Below are 20,451 nucleotides of genomic sequence, written 5' to 3'. Positions count from 1 at the left end.
TAGCCATAGACCGAGTCACCACACAGTCGGGGGAAATGCTGGGGACCGTCTCCTGTAATTGCTCTGTCTCCTTGACCTCTTTCGGTCGGTCTCAAGCTACTGGAGAATCTCCCACCTTTGCCACCACCAGATCATTACCCAGGAGCAGGTCGACCCCATCCACAGGTAAACTAGGGACAATCCACACAATTACCCGTGCTCAAACTAGGTCGCACTCTAGGTGCACCCGATATAAAGGTACAGGCATACACCGCCCTTTGATACCATTCACTAATACCCTAGCATTCAATGCACTCTCTGGGGGAAAGGTCATACCTTTTCCCAGCAGAAGGGATCATTGTGGCCCCTGTATCCCTGAGTATGATTAGGGCTTGATTGCTTCACTCGGGTATAGGGTCACTTTTCCTTGGGATACAAAATCCTGATAACCTTTGGGGATTTTGTTAAATTTTTCCACGCCCACAGCAGTATGTTTATTAGGTCTTAATGCTGCAGTTAAAGCCATAGCCTGTTCTGTTGTGCTTTCCATCAGGGCCCCTTGTCCTACACTGGCCTGGTGTGCTTTGATTAATCCTACTGGTTTTCCCCATAATTTCCAGCAGTGAGCTCAAAGGTCACCCGCCAGTTTCAGCGGAAACACACGAGTCTTCGGGTGTCACTCCTGTTCTCAGTACTGTCCTTTTTGGCTTGAGGAGGGCCCCTGTGCATCCAGCTTTTCATTCTCAACCAAGGCTGCTCAGGCTCCTTTCACCCTCCCAACGTTATTCTTTTTTGGGATTGCGGGGTGACTATGGAAGGATTTCCTTGGAGTAAGGGCTTGTGTACAAGGCTAAATTCATCATCCAGAGCTGCGGCCTGCCTGGCTCTGTGAAACTTTAGTTCCTCTACGTGGGTTTTAATAGAAAGGGGAAGTGAGTTTTTAAATTTCTCGAGAAGGATCACCTCTCTGAGGTTTTCATATGTGGGCTATACCTTAAGTGCCCTTATCCACGGGTTAGAAGCAAGCTGCTTGACACTTTCAAGCTCAAGGTAAGTTTGGTCAGGCTGCTTCTGGAGGGTTCGGAATTTCTGGTGGTACGCTTCAGGTGCTAGCTCATATGCCTCCAGGATTGCATTTTTAGTCATCTCATAATCTGATGAACTTTCATCTGACAACAGTGAATAAACCTCAGGGGCTTTTCCTGTTAGCTTACTTTGTAACAACAGCGTCCAGCTCTCAGCCGGTTATTTCACTTGTCTTGCAAGCTTTTCAAAAGTGACAAAAAATGCTTCCACATCCATTTCATTGAAATTTGGAATCACTTGGGAGAACTTTAAGAGCTTAGCACAGGGTCCTGAGCTAGGGGTAGCTTCCTTACTAGTCATGCCTTCACTGGGTGTACATGGTCGCCCCCTGGTTAATTCAAGCCACCTTAGCTCTCCTTCTTCCTTCTCCTTCTGGAAAGCTCTCTCTTTTTTCCCTTTTTTGCCTTTATTTTTCCCTTTATTGACACTCTCTCTGCTTTTTCTCTCTCAAATTCTAGTTCTAGTCTCCGCTGTTCTAATTGTATTTTAGCTAACATTATCCTGTATGTTTCTGACTTTAACCCTATCTCTCAATCTTCAGGTTCAAGTGAAAAATGGTTGGCCACAAGTCTTAGGGATTTGGATATTTTAGCTTTTGCACGGAAAGTAATCCCTAACTGCCCAGCTATATTCCTCAACTCTTCAATAAATAGGGTCTTTAATCTATCCCAAGTTACTTCACCCTGGCTTGGGAAGGTACTGGCCTTGAGCGTGGACATGTTCGTATTCTAGCAGTGAAACACAAGAAAACCTGTATTGATTTTTAATTTTTTTTTTTTACCAGGGATCAATTTGGTTTGCCACTTCCAACTTCTTGTTTGTCGTTGGATTACGATCCTGGACTCTAGCCCCCAAATTTCTGTTTTGTCCAGGTGAGGAGAGGGTCTCAGGCTCGCCTCTTGCCCTTCCTCTTGTTTGACCGCAACAGGCTTTATTCCTTTGAAACAGTGGTTGTGCTGGTCACCTCTGTGAATGTTTTACTCTATACCTATACTGTGATCGTGAAAGAACCAATCGGACAGCTTTTCTTGAGTTTAAACAAGAAAGTGTTAAGTTTATTATACTTAACACTCTAACCCTGATTTAAAAATACTAAAAAAAACTACACATTCACGCACACATTCACATGAGAATCACACACAAACAAATAGATTATAGAGTGAAAATAGATTTGGTGGTTGGATTGAAGTCCAGAATAAATGGAACTAAATACGAGGGTAGCATGGAAGACGAATTTGTAGAGGACATCAGGGATTGTTTCTTAGAACAATATGTTGCAGAATCTACCTGGGAACAGGCTATTTTAGACTTGGTAATGTCTAATGAGGTAGGATTAAGAAGCGATCTCGTAGTTAAGGATCTGTCGGTGGAAGCGATCATAACATGGTAAGATTTCAAATTCAGTTTGAGGGTAAGCAATTCGGGTCTCAAACCAGTGTCTTCAACTTAAACAAGGGCCATTACAGAGGTATGAAGAAAGAATTGTCTAAAGCGGGCTGGGAAAATAGACTATGGGGAAGGCAGTAGATGAGCAGTGGCAGATGTTTAAGCAGATATTTCATAACACTCAGCAAACATTTATTCCAGTCAGAAGGAAGGACTCGAAGAAAATGATGAACGACCTGTGGATAACAAAGGAAGTTAAGGAGAGTATCAAATCAAAAACAAAGGCGTACAAAGTGGCGAAAGCTAGTGGTAGGTCAGAGGATTGGGAAGTTTTTAGAAACCAGCAGCAGATGACTACAAAACTAATAGAGAGAGAAAATTGATTGAGAGTAAATTGGCAAGAAATATAAAAACAAACTGTAAGAGCTTCTATGGGTATATAAAAAGGAAGAGAGTAGCTAAAGTAAGTGTGGGACCCTTAGAAGATGAGACTGGGGAATTAATAACAGGGAAATGGCAGATAATTTAAACCAATATTTTGCCAATATATAGATGTAGTGATTTGCATTTTCAGAAAGCGTTTGATAAGGTGCCACATAAAAGGTTATTACACAAAATAGGAGCTCAGGGTATTGGGGGTAATGTGTTGGCATGGACTGAGGATTGGCTAACACAGAAGGCAGAGAGTCGGGATCAATGGATCCTTTTCAGGTTGGAAAGCCTTAACTAGTGGGGTGCCACAAGGATTGGTCCTGGGGCCTCAATTATGTACTATCTATATTAATAATTTGGAGGAAGGGACAGAGTGTAGTGTATCCAAATTTGATGACAATACAAAAATAGGTGGGAAGGCATGTTGTGATGAGAACACAAAGAATCTGCAAAGAGATATAGATAGGTTAAGTGAGTGGGCAAGAACTTGGCAGATGGTGTTCAATGTGGGAAAGTGTGAGGTGTTCCACTTTGGTAGGAAGAAAAAAAAGGCAGATTATTATTTAGATGGAGAAAGGCTACAAATTACTGCAGTACAGAGGGATCTGGGTGTTCTTGTACAGGAAACACAAAAAGTTAGCATGCAGGTGCAGCAGTTAATTAGGAAGGCAAATGGAATTTTGGCCTTTATTGATAGGGGGTTAGAGTTTAAAAATAGGGAAGTCTTTTTACAACCGTACAGGGTGTTGGTGAGGCCACACCTGGAGTACTGCGCACAGTTTTGGTCCCCGTATTTAAGGAAGGATATATTAGCATTGGAGGCAGTTCAGAAAAGGTTCATTAGGCTGATTTCCGGGATGAAGGGGTTGTCTTATCAAGAACTGCTAAACAGGTTAGGCCTTTATTCATTGGAGTTTCGAAGAATGAGAGGTGATCTTATTGAAACATATAATATTGTAAGGGGGCTTGACAGGGTAGATGTTGAGAATATGTTTCCACTGGTGGGGGAATCTCGAACTAGGGGACATAGTTACAGAATAAGGGGGCACATATTTAAAACTGAGATGTGAAGGAATTTCTTCTCTGAGGTTGGTGAATCTCTGGAATTCTCTACCTCAGTGTTATGGAGGCCAGGTCACTAATTGGATTTAAGGAGGAGGTAGATAGATTTTTGAAATCTCGGGGAATTGAGGGTTATGTGGAGCAGGCCCGAAAGAGGAGTTGAGGCTTGGGACAGATCAGCCATGATCTTATTGAATGGCGGAGCAGGCTTGAGGGGCTGAATGGTCTACTCCTGCTCCTACTTCTTGTGTTCTTGTGTCTGTCTGTGAAGTGGATGATCCAGTACTGTATTCTTGAAGCCGTCACTGGTCAAAGTGGCTTGCTTTGCTTAGAGTTTTTTTGAAGGCAGAATTGTAGTTGGCTCTCTTCCCCTGATCTCTGGCTGTAGCAGTCTGTAGGCTTGGAGGGTCCACAGTCGCAGACAGTTTTCAAATTGTATGTTTTCTGGGGAGAGAGAAAGAGAGAGAGAGAGAGAGACAGGAAAGCACATAGCTTTCTCTGCTGCTGCAGTCTCAGTTTCTGCTTGTTTCTTTCTCCAAGCTTCCACCAGATGGTCATATGGTCACATGGCTGCTTCAGGTTTTCTGGAACCTTCTAATGAAATTCAAGGTTAGGAATTGGCTCCATATGCCCCAGGATGCCGATTTACATTTGGAGGGGGTTTGCACTTTCAAAGTCAATATTTTAGGATTGCCTTGACTACCCGTACTAATGAAGCCATTTTAGGTAATTCACTCACTTAAAGCAAGCGATTGTCTGGTTCCATGCTGCTCAAACCTCTGGCTCCGTATGAATATTTTGAATAAGAAAAGGTGTTTCACATGCAAATTGCAGTGGCCATCTTGGCTGCTAGCTTTTTTAAACATTATTGTAAGATTTTTTTTCCATTAAAAGCCTAATGTAAGTTTCCAACTGATTAAATTAATATTTCCCATGGTATGGGGGTTTTCTTGATAGCTGCCCATACATATCAAACATGTACTGTTGTAAAAACATCAAATGCGGGAAATACACAGCAGGTCAGGTAGCATCTATAAAGAGAGAAACAAAGTTAATGGGATGACATTTTGGGGGCACTCAAAGTCAGGAATGGAGGCAGGGAAGGGCCCTGAAAATATCGCAGCTAACAGGTGTGTCAAGACATGACACCGTTCCTTGTGCCGGCAATGATAACCAGGGCAGGGGGAGGGTGGGACAGGCACTCTCCTCCCGATTGAGGCCAATTAAATTGGTTAAAAAGCTCATTAAGAGCTTGTTGTGGGGTAAGGGTGGAATATTTAAAGGGGAATGGGTTTAAGCAGCTGTCCGTTTCAGATCAGCAGAATGGAGGCAGGTATAGAATGGGAAGCCAGTCAAGGCTATTCCAGGGTATCACCTCGGCCCATAAGAGGGTCAGCAGGGCAAAGGGGGAATTTGGTAAGGAGGCCCTTGGTGCTGTGCAGGTGGCAGGGAGAGTGCTCGGGCATTGAAAGGGGACATTACCCCACCCCCAGCATCAAGGGGGCAGAAGAGCAGGGGGTAAGGATTCCAAGGACAACTGGGTCGCCTCTCTCCAAAAGGAAGGCTGCAGCTGGCAATGGGGTCATGACTGTCAGCTTGTTGGCCCAGTGGCGATGAGGAGTAACACCCTCCACAGGAAGGAAAAAACCCTGGGCTTCGGAAGGGCACAGGAGAGGAAAGAAGGGCAGGAAGGCAATGGAGACGAATTCCTCAACACAGGATCTACTGCTGAAGATGGAGCTACTTGGAGATGACCGAGAACCAGTGCAGGGGACTGCGACTCTCCAGGTAGATGGTCATAGACATCTGTGACCTCGATGCCAAAGACCTCACACCTCACAGCATTGGTCACCATGTCCTGCCAGTGGCCATCAAAGTTACTGTGGCCTTAAATTTTTCACTTTTGGCTTCATCCAAAGATCAACTGCGGAACTTGGTGGCATCTCCAAAATGGTTGCATACCACTGCAGTTTGCTGGCCACTGATGCCCTTTTTGCCAAAGCTGGACAGCACATTCATTTCACAACAGACATGGCCTTGCAGTGACCAAGGGCATTGGATTTCACCTCCATCACTGGATTCCCCCAATGCAAGGCATCAGCGGTTGCAACCATATGGTAATCAAGGCACCAAACAACCAGCCAATGAAGCTTCCACTTCCTCAACATCAACTAGTCTGTGACCACAACAGCTTTCTGCATGTGTGCGCTCGCTTTCCTAGCAGCTGCCATGACTCCTTCATCCTCTGCCAGTCCAGGCTGCCTCAGATCTTCACTCCAACCCCAGAATGTGAGAATAGATCCTAGGGGGATAAGGGATATCCCTTGAAGAGATGGCTACTGACCCCACTATGGGAGCCCCAGACAGAGGCACAGAGACAATACAGCCAATGTCATCTGCCCAGTAGGACAACCATTTGAATATGCTATCGGGCTTCTGAAGATGCAATTCCGGTGTCTGGATTGGTCACATGGTGCCCTTCAAAACCCTCCTGCAAGGGTCTTGGTCATTGTCGTCATCTGCTGTACTCTCCATAACATGGCCCTCCAGGAAGGTATGGACCTTGAGGACAGTGAGGTCCTGGAAGAAGGCAGCTCTTCTGGGGAAGGTGCGAGCAGGACGTGGGAGAGGCAGAAGGCAATGCTGAACAGGGAGGTGCCTCTGTTGCATGATGAGGTGGCCTTCGCCTGCCACCCTCCAGGAAGAGGATCTCCCTCCTCTCTCTCATGGCCTCCAGCATTAGATCCAGGTTGACATTGATGAAGCAAGGGGCAGCCATATCCTGGGTGACAGGCCTCCGGCTCCCCTGTGACATCTCACCTCCCTCTGGTGCAGTGGAAGATTTTGGCTCAATCAGCAGATCTCTCCCTCAGAACAACCAGCAGCCTCAGTGATGGCTGCCATGTGGAGTCATAATTAGTCCCAAACTTCATCTGGCCCACCTCTGTTCCCAGCTCCACTGGCTCTAAGTGGACATACCAATTTAGGGCTTCCCACGCAAAAAATCTTAACTTCAATCAGCTTCCCACTGGAGGCAAGGTTCTGGTCCAAAAACAAACCCAGCTCTTGTTTCCCGCCTCTGTGATGAAAATTCAGCCCTATGTTTCAGGTCGATGACCTTCCATCTTTAACTTTTTCCATTCTGATAAATCAGTTTTTAAGCAAGTACAGGCAATGGAAAAGGTGATGCGGGGTGGAGCTGGGAAGAGGGCTGGAAAGAACAATAGGGAAGGTCTGTGATTGGGTAGAAGGCAGGCGAGATTAAATAACAAAGGGGATGACAGTGTAAGGCAAAAGTGAATGGTAATGGGACAAGTAAAGAAATATAAGAAGGTCTAAAGCAGCTGTGAATGACAATAGCAGAACCATTACCAGCACCTGCTGTCCGAAAAAAATGAGGACAGTGGTTCTGATCTAAAATTGTTGAACTTCGTGTTTGAGTCCAGAAGGCTATAAAGTATCTAATTGAGAGGTGACGTGCTGTTCCTTGAACTTCTGCTGAGCTTCACTGAATTGGTGTCGGAGGCCAAGGACTGATAGGTCATAGTGGGAGTGGAGGGGAGAATTAAATGACAGGCAGTCGGCAGCTCGGGGTGACACCTGTGGACTGAACTAAGTGCTCAGCAAAGCAAGCATCCAATCTGCTTGTCTCCCCAGTGTAGTGGACACCTCATTGTAAATAATAAACACAGTATACTAAATTGAAAGAAGTACACAAAAATTGCTGTTTCACCTGGAATGAGTGGCTGGGTCCTTGGATGATGAGAAGGGAGGAGGTAAAAATGCAGGCGTTGCATCACCTGTGCTTGCGTGGAAAGGGGAGCGGGTGTCTGTGATTGAAGAGTGAACTGGGAGGTTTGCAGAAGGAACGGTCCGTTTGGAATTTTGAAGGGGGAGGGGAAGGTGTGTTGGTGGTAGCGCCACACTGGAGGTGGCGGAAATGGTGGAGGATGATCCATTGAATGCAGAGGCTGGTAGGTGGAAGGTGAGAACAAGGAGAACACTATCAGGATTCTAGGAGGGAAGGAAGGGGTGAGGGCACAAGTGCAGGTAATGGGATGGACATGGTCGAGGGCCCTGTAAATCATAGCAGAGGAGAATCCTCAGCTGAGGATAAAAGAAGACATATCAGATGTGATGGAGATGGAGAAACTGGGAAAATGGAATAGAATCCTTACAGGATGTAGGGTGGAAAGAAGTATAATCAAGGTAGCTGTGAGAGCCAGTGGGCTTATACTAGATATTGCTTCATAGTCTATCCCCAGAAATGCAAATCGAGAAATCCAGGAAGGAAGAGTTGGAGATGGGCCATGTGAAGGTGAGGGAGAGGTGGAAAGTTGATTAAATTTTCCAGTATGAGGCGTGAGCAGGCAGTGGTACCAATACCGTCACCAATGTACCAGAAAAAGAGGAAAAAACAAAAAACAGTAGGACTTGCATTTATATAGTGCCTTTCATGACCACCAGGCGTCCTGAAGGACCTTCCAGCCATTGAAGTACTTTGGAAATGTAGTTACTGTAGTAATGTAGGAAATGCAACAGCCAATTTGTGCATAGCAAGATCCCACAAACAGCAATGTCATAATGACCAGATAATCTGTTTTTGGGATGTTGATTAAGGGATTAAATATTGGCCAGGACACTGGGGATAATCCCCTGCTCTTCTTTGAAATAGTGCCATAGGATCTTTTACATTCACCTCAGTGGGCAAACAAGACCTCGGTTTAATGACTCATCTGAAAGTCAGAAACTCTTGACCGTGCAGCACTCCCTCATTACTGCACTGATGTATTAGCTTTGTTTTTTTGTGTTCAAGTCCTGGAGTGGGACTTGAACCCACAATATTCTGAATTTGGAAGAGGGAAGCTGAATAGGACTGGAATGAAGAATGTTCCACATATACCACGAAAAGGCAAGTATAGCTCGACCCCAGAACAACACTTTTAATTTGGAGGAAGTGAGAGGATTTCAGAAGAGAATTTGTTCAATGTAAGAAAAGTTCAACCAGGTGTTGGAGGGTGGTGATGGATGAATCCGAGTTTGCCCTTCGCTCAAGGAAGAAGCAGTCCATCCTGGTGGAGATGGAGGTACAGAAGGACTGGATATCTGTGCTGAAAAGAAGATGGTTAGGGACAGGAAATTGGAAACTGTTAGTGCTAGAAGGCATCAGAAGAGTCACGGATGTAGGTCAGAAGGGGAAAAAAATGCAAGTCGAGATAAGAAGAACGAAGTTCTGTGGGGCAAGAACAGGCTGGAACAATGGGACTACGGGCAGTCCTGTTTGTGGATCTTGGGGGAAAAAAGTAGAAGTGAGTTGTGCAGGGTTGAGGCCTATGAGGCCCTGGACGGAAGATCTCCAGAGGAGGTGAGTTCAGTGACAGTGTGGGAAACAATAGTTTGATGTTTGGTGGTGGGATCATTGTCAAAGGGGAGGAAGGTGGATGTGTCGGAGAGTTGGCATTCAGCCTTTGCAAGGTACAGGTCAGTTTGCCAAACAATAAAAGCAGGATTAATGAGAATGTCAGGGTTGGACCTAAGAGAATGGAGTGCCACCAGTTCAGAGGGAGGTAGGTTAGAGTGAGTTGGGGAATAGAGAAATTGAGAAGGCCAATGTCATGTTTGTAGTTCACAATGAAAAGATCTAGAATGGATAAGAGGCCAGAGGAAGGGATCCAGGTGGAACAAGAATTCTGAAGGCCAGTCAATGATATGCCAGTCAACATGGCAAGTTACCATCTGCAGGTCCAACTGAGGAGCTTGCCTTTCATAATTAATAAGATCTCACCCCTGAAATCTGGCAGGCAGGTTCTTTGGACATGAACTTGGGACTCCCATGTTGTGTGAATAAATGGGAAGTTGTTAGCCAATTCCATTTCTGATGTAATAATGCTACCAACCATGCTGTTCACAATTTGACTTCGGTCAATTTAAAATGAATTTGCTTCACCTTCATGGAAATAGATTTGATTAAAACTGATTTGCTAAAATAATCCAATGCCTGTCACTCGATGATTGTTCAAGATTAAATTATCCTGCCATATAAGCATATTTCAGTGACTTTACATTGTAACTTCAGAGTCAGGAGGAACAGAACAAAATAGCAGAATCACCCCAACCTAAGACAACATAAGTGACCTTCATATTAAGGCCTTAATGCAATGCACAGATCAGTTACTTGGGGTCATATGTCACCTTGCAACCACATAGGAGGTAGCCCTGAAAGAAACCAAAGAGAAAGTTGCAGAGCTGCAGGATTACGGAGTAAGGAAGGCACAGTCCAGAGAGCCAAAGGTGTATGTTCACAAGTCGAGTATCAATCAGTGAAGCACTGTTGGTTTTTCTTTGTCATGGCATGACCTACATATTCCTTTGGGAAAGAGGGAATGGAGTGATGTTGAAAATAGACCAACAGATTTCTACTTTGTCAATAATCCTGTAGAAAGCTTCTTGGTTAGGAACACTATTGTTCCGACGAAATATTCCCACTAGTTTGACCAGTCTGTGTATCTTAATGTCACAGGCAGTCTGCTCAGTGCACTGCCGCGCTGTTCTGGATGACTGGCAGGCGTCCTCTGGAGGTATGGGACCTCAATGGCTCCATCCTACTGGGAGTCTGCAGCACTGGTGCTTGAGTATCCCCCGTGTGCTCACCTGCTAGAGGTAAGGGGGTCAATGTCGGGGGGCAGGACAAGATGCTGCTTGCCCTGGGGGTGTCCTGAGAGCTTCCTCCATCTGGGTGCATGATTTCACCTGCCTGTCTCTCTGAGGGGAAGGAGCATCCGTAAGGAGGTCCAGGTTCCTCGTCCCCCTCTTGCTTGACTCTACTGCATAGAACCCATGGATTAAACGATGGAGTGCAGGTCTCAGTGCATATGGTGAGAGTGCTCAACCAGGCTCGCCACAGAGCTCACCAAACCCTCGACTAGGGAAGCCATTCGCTCATATGACTGGGACACAGCAGACCTCATGGCTTGCAAAGACTCCTCCATGGCACGCACAAAGGCACGCATGACCTCTGCGACCTTGGACATATTTTCCACATGGCTTTGCTGCACACCCAGCAGATCTCTTGTAGCAACAAACAAATCATGAGTGTGGGGCTGAGCAGGGGCCTGGCCTCCAGCAGTCCTCCGATTCTCTGGAGACCCAGCTGGCACATGCTCCCTCATCTGCTGGTACATGTCTGTGTCGTGCCCATCAGATTGTGACACAGCTTGTAATCTTAAACCCCCCGCGGACCGTGTGGATGTATCTGCGCAGGCGGAAGTGGAAGAAGGGGGCGTTAATGGTGCACCCTCTGGATCATTGGCATTTTTCTCCCCAGAGGAGGAGTCTTGGGCCTCGCCACGTTCTGACACTCGAGTGCGGCCACCTGCAGTGGAGACACTAACAGGGGCACATTAAACATCAGTAGAACATGAGGTCGCACACTTTTCTTTGGTCTGCACATGTGGCTGCAAGACTAAAGATGACACTTCATCCTTAAGCCTTGAGGATCCTGCCTCACCATCTGCGATGGCTCTGCCTCCCTCATCTCTCATAATTTCTGCAGCCTCCTCCTCAGCTAGTGTCAGGACTCCGATGTCTGAGACACCTCCATTTGTCTTTGCCCGCGCCTGCTGGTTATGGGTGCATTTGGCCTGCAGGAGATAGTGCAGATTTAATGACACATACAAAGATGTATCACACTCATTGTTTACATGCATCGACATCACTCATTCTGGACTGGCTTTTGCACGACAGATCCAGGCACATAAAAATGCCAGATGCCAACTTTCCACACAATCATTTGGTGTATGACACCAAGGCTGCTCATGCATTCCACTGCAGGCCTTGTCAGCCCTCTGTCTTAAACACACAGAGCCAGGGAGAAAAACAAGAGAACAGCTTCGGCAAGACCACTTATCCTCGCTGATCTGAGCAAGTCACTGATGTGCTTCTGATACTGAACCCAGGGTCGTCACATAAACCCATGGTATGATACCTCATCTGATACCTCCATACAGGCCACCTTGGTCAGACGGGAGGGTTTTCTGAGTCCATCTGCAGGGAAGAGGACCTCCTGCGTTTCACTGACGGCCTGGAGGAAAACATGCAGGGAAGCATCACTGAATCGTGGGGCGGACGCTGCCTGCTGGCTGACATGTTTATGGCTGTTGCTGCAATCAAAAAAATATATGAGGGGGAGTTGGTGCTGGGGTTAAAAATTTCAAGATGGAAAAAGCGGTGAAAATTAAATAAGCAAGTTTATTGCGTAAAATCACCCAGACACTTACAAAACACAAAGGCTGCTGATACTTGAGGCTTGCAATGCAGAATGATTTAGAGCTGTGGTGTTCATGGTGCTTTACAGAATGATGGTGGGTTCCACCAATGAAAGTCCGTCCCCGCTGCATGATTTCACGTGTTTCCCACAGCCGTCACCGCATGGTTCATTTGCATGTAAAATTGCATGCAAAATGGGAAAGAGGGTGGAAGCGGAAATTCAGCCAACTTCCGGTCGTGCTGTTGGAAATGCCACAGGACCTATAAAATCCCAGCCCAAGTGTTTCCATGCAATTTATGGGGAACAAATCCAAGCCAAGAAAAAGTAAGGCACAGCTTGGATCCTCACACTCTCAGGTTTAGGGTTTCCCATTTATACCCCATTATGTGCAGTAACTGGTACAAAATTAGCCTTTTTAACTCCGAAGCATCAAAAAGATAGCCAACATTAGCAATGGAAATATCCAGTTTGAGGCACTTCTCAAATCTCAGGATTAAGGCATACTGCTAGCAGAGCAGAAGGAAGTGTATTTTGTGCAATAACTGACCTATGGAGTGCTCAATGCATGTAGAAAAATGGATTTACTTAATCTGAATAGTAAAGAAAAATAGAAAAAATTCTATTACTTAATTCTTCCTATTATGTGTGGACAAAATCTATGATGAGTATCCAGACTCTGTGGTACACACTGCGCACCCTGCTCAGTACATCCTGCTCAATCAGACAACATGTCTACTTGTATCAGTTACTAACTTTAGTAGCATTATTTCGGGGAACTGGCAGAATTCAATGGGCTGGATGTCCTCCATTTGTGCTGTAAAACACCAGTGGAATTTAATGCCTTGGCAGAAAACAAGAAGGGGAGTGGAGGTGGGTGGAGAAATTAGTCATTGTAATTGCCACCTGGGAATCTCTGTGGGAGCCCTGGCTGATTTTAACGGTCGTTCCTCATTAATAATCCTCCAACCAATTGCCCACCTGAAACGGGCAGGAAGCTGGCTGGCTCCTGGCAGGCGAAGGTCAAGTGGCCTGGAAATTCTTGGGGTTTGGGCATAGGTGGAGGGTGGCGGAACAACAGAGGCCCAGACTTTTCTTGGGCCAGATAAAGAAAAACTTTTTATTTCTATTTTTGGGGTCTTGGGATAGTCATGCACCAGGCCGCTCGATTTTAACTCCTGGTCTGTCTGGTTTTGCCAGGCAGAGTGTTATGAAGGTGTTTCCATGTTTTAATATTTTTTGAGGAGTTGTGTGTAAAAGTCCGTGGAAATCTGAGGAGCTGCTGGACTTCATTTTATTTTTAAAAACGTCACTGGAAGGACTTTAGGATTTGGTTTAACACACTTGCTAGAAGTCATATGTCTTAAGCCTTGGTGACTAGGGGGTGTTGTTTACAAAGATGTGACATGTCAACGTTTATGGTGGTAAGAATTGATTTTGTTTTTGGATTGTTTTGAGTCAGCTGGGGGTCAGCCTGCTAAGAGAGAAGACCAGTTCATCTTTTCTCCACCTCTCTGAGAATCCAGTGTGATAGCTGAAACCCCTGATGCTGAATTTCTCCTGGAAAGCCTGCCAGGCTAATTCTTGATGTTACCTGAACAGAACTGCTCCAAAAAGATCCCAGTGACAGCCGTCTAAGCATATTTTGGGATCCAGAATAAAGGGACAACTGCTATCATTCCATTTCTTCTCTTTTTCCTTCAAGAATTAACAAATATTTGGCCAAAGTATTTTTTTGTCTTTTTTGTAAAGAGATCTCTGCAGAGAAAACTTTATTTTTTCTTTAACCTGTGTGTGTGTGTGTGTGTGTGTGTGTGTGTGTGTTAGGCTCATTCCAGATTTCAATCTGTGTATTAATGCTTTGCATCTTTACTGAATAAGTCTTGTTTTATAATAAATTAATAATGTTGTTTATTAAAAAACCTGGTTGGTGAATTTTATTCAGAAATAAAAATAGAGTATATAATTGTCCATATCAGTAACTGGTTAAACATTTAAATATATGTTGTGACCCGTGGAGAAGTGGAACTAGAGAAAGACAGTGCACTCCTCCAGCCTCGGTCATATGAAGAGGAAGTTAAATTCCCCACTTAGGATTCTTTGATTCAGATTTATCTGGAAAAAGTTAATTTTGGATTTAATAACCAACTGTCCTTGTGTGATATGATCTTTTTATTTTTTATAAACTGAATCATGTTATTTGTTGGCTCGCCCAAGCAAAGAGTAAGGTTCTATTTGTCAAAGTCCTAAAGTAATCAATGTTATCAACTATATAAACCTATTATATATTTGTGCACCACTGTACAACTCCAGAGGGAGAATAGTAATCCAAAGGAGATGTAGGAATATTGCCATTTTGTCCAAATCAAAATTTGAAAACCTATAAAATTAATCAAAAAAATGGCTACAGGGTCCTTAAACAATAATCCTTTCTTGGCTTGTTATGTTAAAGATGTACTTAATATAATATTGGGTGATAGAATTTGTTTTAAAGAGGTAAGTCACTTGGGGGAGCAAAGTAATTTCAATACACAATGCTTGCTAGCTCCAAAAGATAGGCTCACTGTGCCTTCTCCTTAAGAGGAACTAATGCCATTTGTTCTTGAAACAAACACCACAGACACTTACCTTGTCTGGTCTTCAACCACAGGTGATTCATCAGTGATCCATGTTTGGCTGGTTGCCATGAAAATGAACAGCGATCAGTCAACATCCTAGATACCCTTTGTTGCTGCTCTTGGTATTTTGGTGCAATAGAGAAGTCAGAACATTGTGATCTTCACCTCATTTAATGATTCCAATCCCTCTACAATATTTAGATGATGAGCTTCCAGATTTGGAAAGATATATACCATCTGCTGCCCTCCCAAGATCACTTTCCCTCCCTCCCAAAACAGAAACTGTCGGCTTAGCTCCACAGAGTTGCTGATGGGCTTCCTACTCCACCACCCCCTCCTCCCCACATGCCAAAATGACAGCACACCTCTCCGATTGGCAAATTGCCTGACAGCAGCCAAAAAGTATGGACAGCATGCTGTGAATATTAAAGTCAGGTCCAATGATAAAAGTTAGGGCAGTCGGCTTACTGCCTATGAAAAGAATCACATGAAAACCTTTCCTTATTGCTCCTAGATTGTTGCTACGGACAAATCTCTTTATTTATTGCACAACAGCAGCATGTTTGTCAATGAAAGGAAAAAATGGGTTTGATAGTTTAAGATGGTTAGGTTTCTGCTTTCTCTTTTTAGTAACTAAGATTTCTGGGATTGTAAGAAAATGCACATATGTTTGATATTTTGTAAAATCCACTCTGTGATGTTCATTCGCAAAGATGTTGCTTTTCTTGCATTCAACAACAATTGCAATCCCAGGATAATCACTGACTTAGTTTGTGAGTATACTTGGATTGAATTGAGGATACCCACCATCATTGTTGTATGGCACTACTACTGTGCTAATTGGGATAGACTTTGAACAGATCTAGCAATTCAAAACTGGGCATCCATGAGCTGTTGTGGGCCATCAACAGCAGCAGAATTGTATTCAACCACAATCTGTCACCTCATGACCTGGCATATCCCCCACTCTACCATTACCATCAAGCCAGGGGGCCAAGCCTGGTTCAATGAAGAGTGCAGGAGGTCATGCCAGGAGCAGCACCAGGCAAAATGAGGTGTCAGCCTGGTGAAGCTACAACACAGGATTACTTGCATGCCAAACAGTGGAAGCAGCATGCAATAGAGAGAGCTAAGTGATCCAGAACCAACAGACCAGATCTAAGCTCTACAGTCCTGCCATATCCAGTCATGAATAGTGGTGCCCAATTAAACAACTGACAGAAGGAGAAAGCTCCACAAATATCCCCATGCTCAATGACGGGGGAGCCCAGCACATCAGTGCTAAAGACAAAGCTGAAGCATTTGCATCCATCTTCAGACAGAAGTGCCGAGTGGATGATCCATTTTGGCCTCCTCCTGAGGTCGCCAGCATCACAGGTGCCAGTCTTCAGCCAATTCGATTCACTCCACGTGATATCAAGAAATGGCTGAAGGCACTGGATACTGCAAAGGCTATGGGTCCTGACAACATTCTGGCGATAGTACTGAAAACTTGTGCTCTAGAACTAGCCGTGCCCCTAACCAAGCTGTTCCAGTACAGCTATAACACTGGCATCTACCCAACAATGTGGAAAATTGCCCAGGTATGTCCTCTGCACAAGAAGCAGGACAAATCCAACCTTGCTGATTACTGCCCTATCAGCCTCCTTCCGATCAGCAGCAAAGTGATGGAAGGGGTTGTTAATAGAGCTATCAAGCGGCACTTGCTCAGCAATAACCTGCTCGCTGATGCTCAGTTTGGGTTCCACCAGGGCCACTCAGCTCCTGACCTCATTACAGGCTTGGTCCAAACATGAACAAAAGAGCTGAAATCAAGAGATGAGGTGAGAGTGACTGCCCTTGACATCAAGGCAGCATTTGATCGAGCATGGCATCAAGGAGCCCTAGCAAAACTCGAGTCAACGGGAATCATGGGGAAAACTCTCCATTGGTTGGAGTCATACCTAGCACAAAGGAAGATGGTTGTGGTTGTTGGAGGTCAATCATCTCAGCTTCAGGATATCACTGCAGGAGTTCCTCAGGGTAGTGTCCTCGGCCCAACCATTTTCAGCTGCTTCATCAATGTCCTTCCCTCCATCATAAGGTTAGAAGTGAGGATTTTGGCTGATGATTGGACAATGTTCAGCACCATTTGTGACTCCTCAGATACTGAAGCAGCCCATGTCCATATGCAGCAAGACCTGGACAAAATCCATGCTTGCTCTGATAAGTGGCAAGTAACATTCACGCCACACAAGTGCCAGGCAATGGCCATCTCAAACAAGAGAGAATCTAACCATCTCCCTTGACATGTCAATGGCATTACCATCGCTGAATCCCCCACTATCAACCTCTTGGGAGTCACCATTGACTAGAAACTGAACTGGACCAGCCACTTAAATGCTGTGGTTACAAGAGTAGGTCAGAGGCTGGGAATTCTGTGGCAAGTAACTCGCCTCCTGTCTCCCCAATTCCTATCCGCCATCTACAAGGCACAAGTCAGGAATGTGATGGAATATTCAATATTTGCCTGGATGAGTGCAGCTCTGACAACGCTCTAGAAGCTCAACACCATCCAGGACCAAGCAGCTCGCTTGATTGGCACCCCATCTGCAACCTTCAACATTCACCCCCTCCACCACTGATGCACAGTGGCAGCAGTGTGTATTATCTACAAGATGCACTGCAGCAACTCACCAAGGCTCCATCGACAACACCTTCCAAACCCACGACCTCCACCATCTAGAAGGACAAGGGCAGAAGACTCATAGGAACACCACCACCTGCAAGTTCCCCTCCAAGCCACACTCCTGACTTGGAACTATACCACCGTTCCTTCACTGTCACTGGGTCAAAATCCTGAAACTCCCTTCCTACCTACACCCCAAGGAATGCAGTGGTTCAAGAAGACAGCTCACCACCATCTTCTCAAGGGCAATTAGGGATGGGCAATAAATGCAGGCCGAGCCAGCGACGTCCACATCCCCAGAATGAATTTTTAAAAATGATAGTGTTATTCAGCTGATTTAGAAAATCGACTAATTTTGAAATAGAGTCATAGGGCCGAATTTTGTTTGGCAGATTCCGTCCTGCCATCCGCACCGGAAGCAAGTTCACATCACATCAGGGCCAGGAGCAGCAGGCTGCACGTGATCCAGCAGCAGCCAGCCAAGTAAGGACAATGAGGCACGGGGGCTGACCAGTTACTTGGTTGGTGGTGGAGGCAGAGACGCCAGCATCAGATGACACCTTGGCAGCTCTTGGCGCCATTTTTAAAGTGCTGTTAGCCCTGCCTTCAATCTTGCTGTCTGCAGTCATAGACGAGGCAGTGTTCAGAGGGGCTTCAAAGTGATGGCAGAAAGTAGACTCTGGGTTGCTCCATATCTCTCTCCAGGTGCTCCTACAGACTGCCAGGGACAGGTGGGATATGCTATTCCCAAGGGATGGGAGGAGGTGAGCTAGGAACCTGACCAAGCAAGCCTGGCTGCAGATTGTGGAGGAGGTCAGCAGCCATGGGTCACACCAAGGACCTGGGTACAGTGCCACAAGAGGTGTCACCAGCTTCATGGGAAATGCTGCAGTTGCAGCAAGAGGTAAGGCAACATCTGGCAGAGATGCCAGAGGCTATGCATGCCAAACTGCAGATGATGCAGGAGTCCATCCAGGCCTTGAGCTCATGCTCCATTGAGAGATTGGCACTCTGATGGAGAGCCACATCCAGTAGAGCATTGTGTCGGCAGGACATTCATGCAGAGCTGCGTACCATTGTCTTGACCATGAACTCAAGGCAGCAGAGGCAAGGCGAGAGGGAAACGGGGGACCTGGAGCCATCATCAGGTCTTCTACCCTCTCAGGTCAGCAGGGAGGCACAAGTGTATCTTGCAAGGGAGGAGGAGTGGCTGCCCACCACTGCTGGGGGCTCCTCACAGGAAGCTTCTGGTGTGGCCAGCAGTTCCTCTGCCCCTCTGCCTATGATGTCAGGGCCTCTATCATCCCTGATGACAGAAGGCGCGACTGCTTATGTGCAGGTGGATCCCAACATGCCGGTCCCTACCAGGCCTCAGGCAACCAGAGGACGACCGCCAAGGTCATCCCTAGCCAAAGGGAAGCAAGGTCAGCAGCCTGCCTCCACCTTAGCTGACAGTGCAGGAGGATCACCTGGTAGGAGTGCATGCAAAATAATGAGGAAGAGCACCTAGAATCACAGGGTTTTCACAGGTGAATGTGTATTGCTGATGGAAAGGGTAGTATCTGCTCTATTGGTCACTAAAGATTCTTTTTCAACCAAGAAAGATCTCCTTCCTCTTCCATAAGGCCTTCGTCCTTTGTATCAACTCAGCCTCTGTGAAGAGGCTTGAGGCAAGGCATCACACCGTGAGGGGTCCAGTCCGGAGCCTGGCCTGGCCTGCTCAGCGCTGCACAACTGATCAATGAGCAAATGAAGAAAAGAAAGCGACTTTATCCATGACGGCAAACATGCAAGGCGGAGATCAGACGGTGATGCGGCGGGCAGGCAATTAAGATATTTAAGAGGCCTATTGGCAGCGATTTTATTTATGGCTTTAAATAATGGCGCACAGGATTTACAGGGCTTCAGAGCCTCGCCAGCTTCAAGGAGGCAGAGAGAGGCCTGATTTGAGATGTGGCCTGGTGCAGCAATACGAAAGCTAATTAGCTCCAAACCTTCAAAAGAATCCCCCAGATGTTCTGTTCTACTGGGAATAATCTGCTAAAAAATCTTTTGACCTTTCCTCCTGTTGGCTTGTTTATGATTTGGGATTGCCATCTGTCTAGTTTTACACCAGCTGTCGAATATTTCTATCATGCAAATTGAGCACCAAAAACATGCTTTGAAAAAAAATAGGAATCTATCTTTCAACCTGTTGGAAAAGCTGATGTCAGAACGTCGAGCCATAATCCCATTGCTCCTGGATACAGCATTCAAGAATAAAAGCCAACGAATATGTAGGTTACAATCAAACACTCCGCGATCTGCATTTACCAACTGTGCTTCCTTGGAGTTAAGTTAGAACTGAAATATATGAAGCACAATCTGGGAGCAGTTCCATCAGGGAGTGTTGAATACTTGAAGCTAATTTAATTTGAAGTTTTATACAACATTGTTAACTGTGAAAGCAAAAATACTCTACAGGCACAGGGAACAGAAGGATGTCTAACTTATGCTATAACTGACTAGCTCACCACTGAGGCCTTCAATCTTTTTTCCAGCTTTCTTTCACATTCTCTTCTAAATTCACCATTTCATGCTAGTTCTATGGTACAGCGACTACTCTTCATTGCCTCACCCATGTGGTCTTTCTTAGGATCATAGGAATAGGATTACGCCATTTAGCCCCTCGACTCTGTTCCACCATTCAGTGAGATCCATATAACTCCACATACCTCCATTCGTCCCATATCCCTTAATACCTTTGGCTAACAAAAATCTATCCATCTCAGATTTAAAATTAACAATTGATTTCGCATCACTTGCCATTTATGGAAAAGCATTCCAAACTTTTATCACTGTTTGCATGATGAAGTGTTTCCTAATTTCATTCCTGAAAAGTCTAGCTCTAATTTTTTGACTATGCCCCTAGCCTTAGACTCTGCAATTAGCAGAAATAGTTTCTCCCTATTTACCCT

This window comes from Heterodontus francisci, chromosome 16, assembly GCF_036365525.1.
Source record: "Heterodontus francisci isolate sHetFra1 chromosome 16, sHetFra1.hap1, whole genome shotgun sequence".
NCBI lineage: Eukaryota > Metazoa > Chordata > Chondrichthyes > Heterodontiformes > Heterodontidae > Heterodontus > Heterodontus francisci.
Note: the sequence above shows the minus strand (reverse complement) of the source record.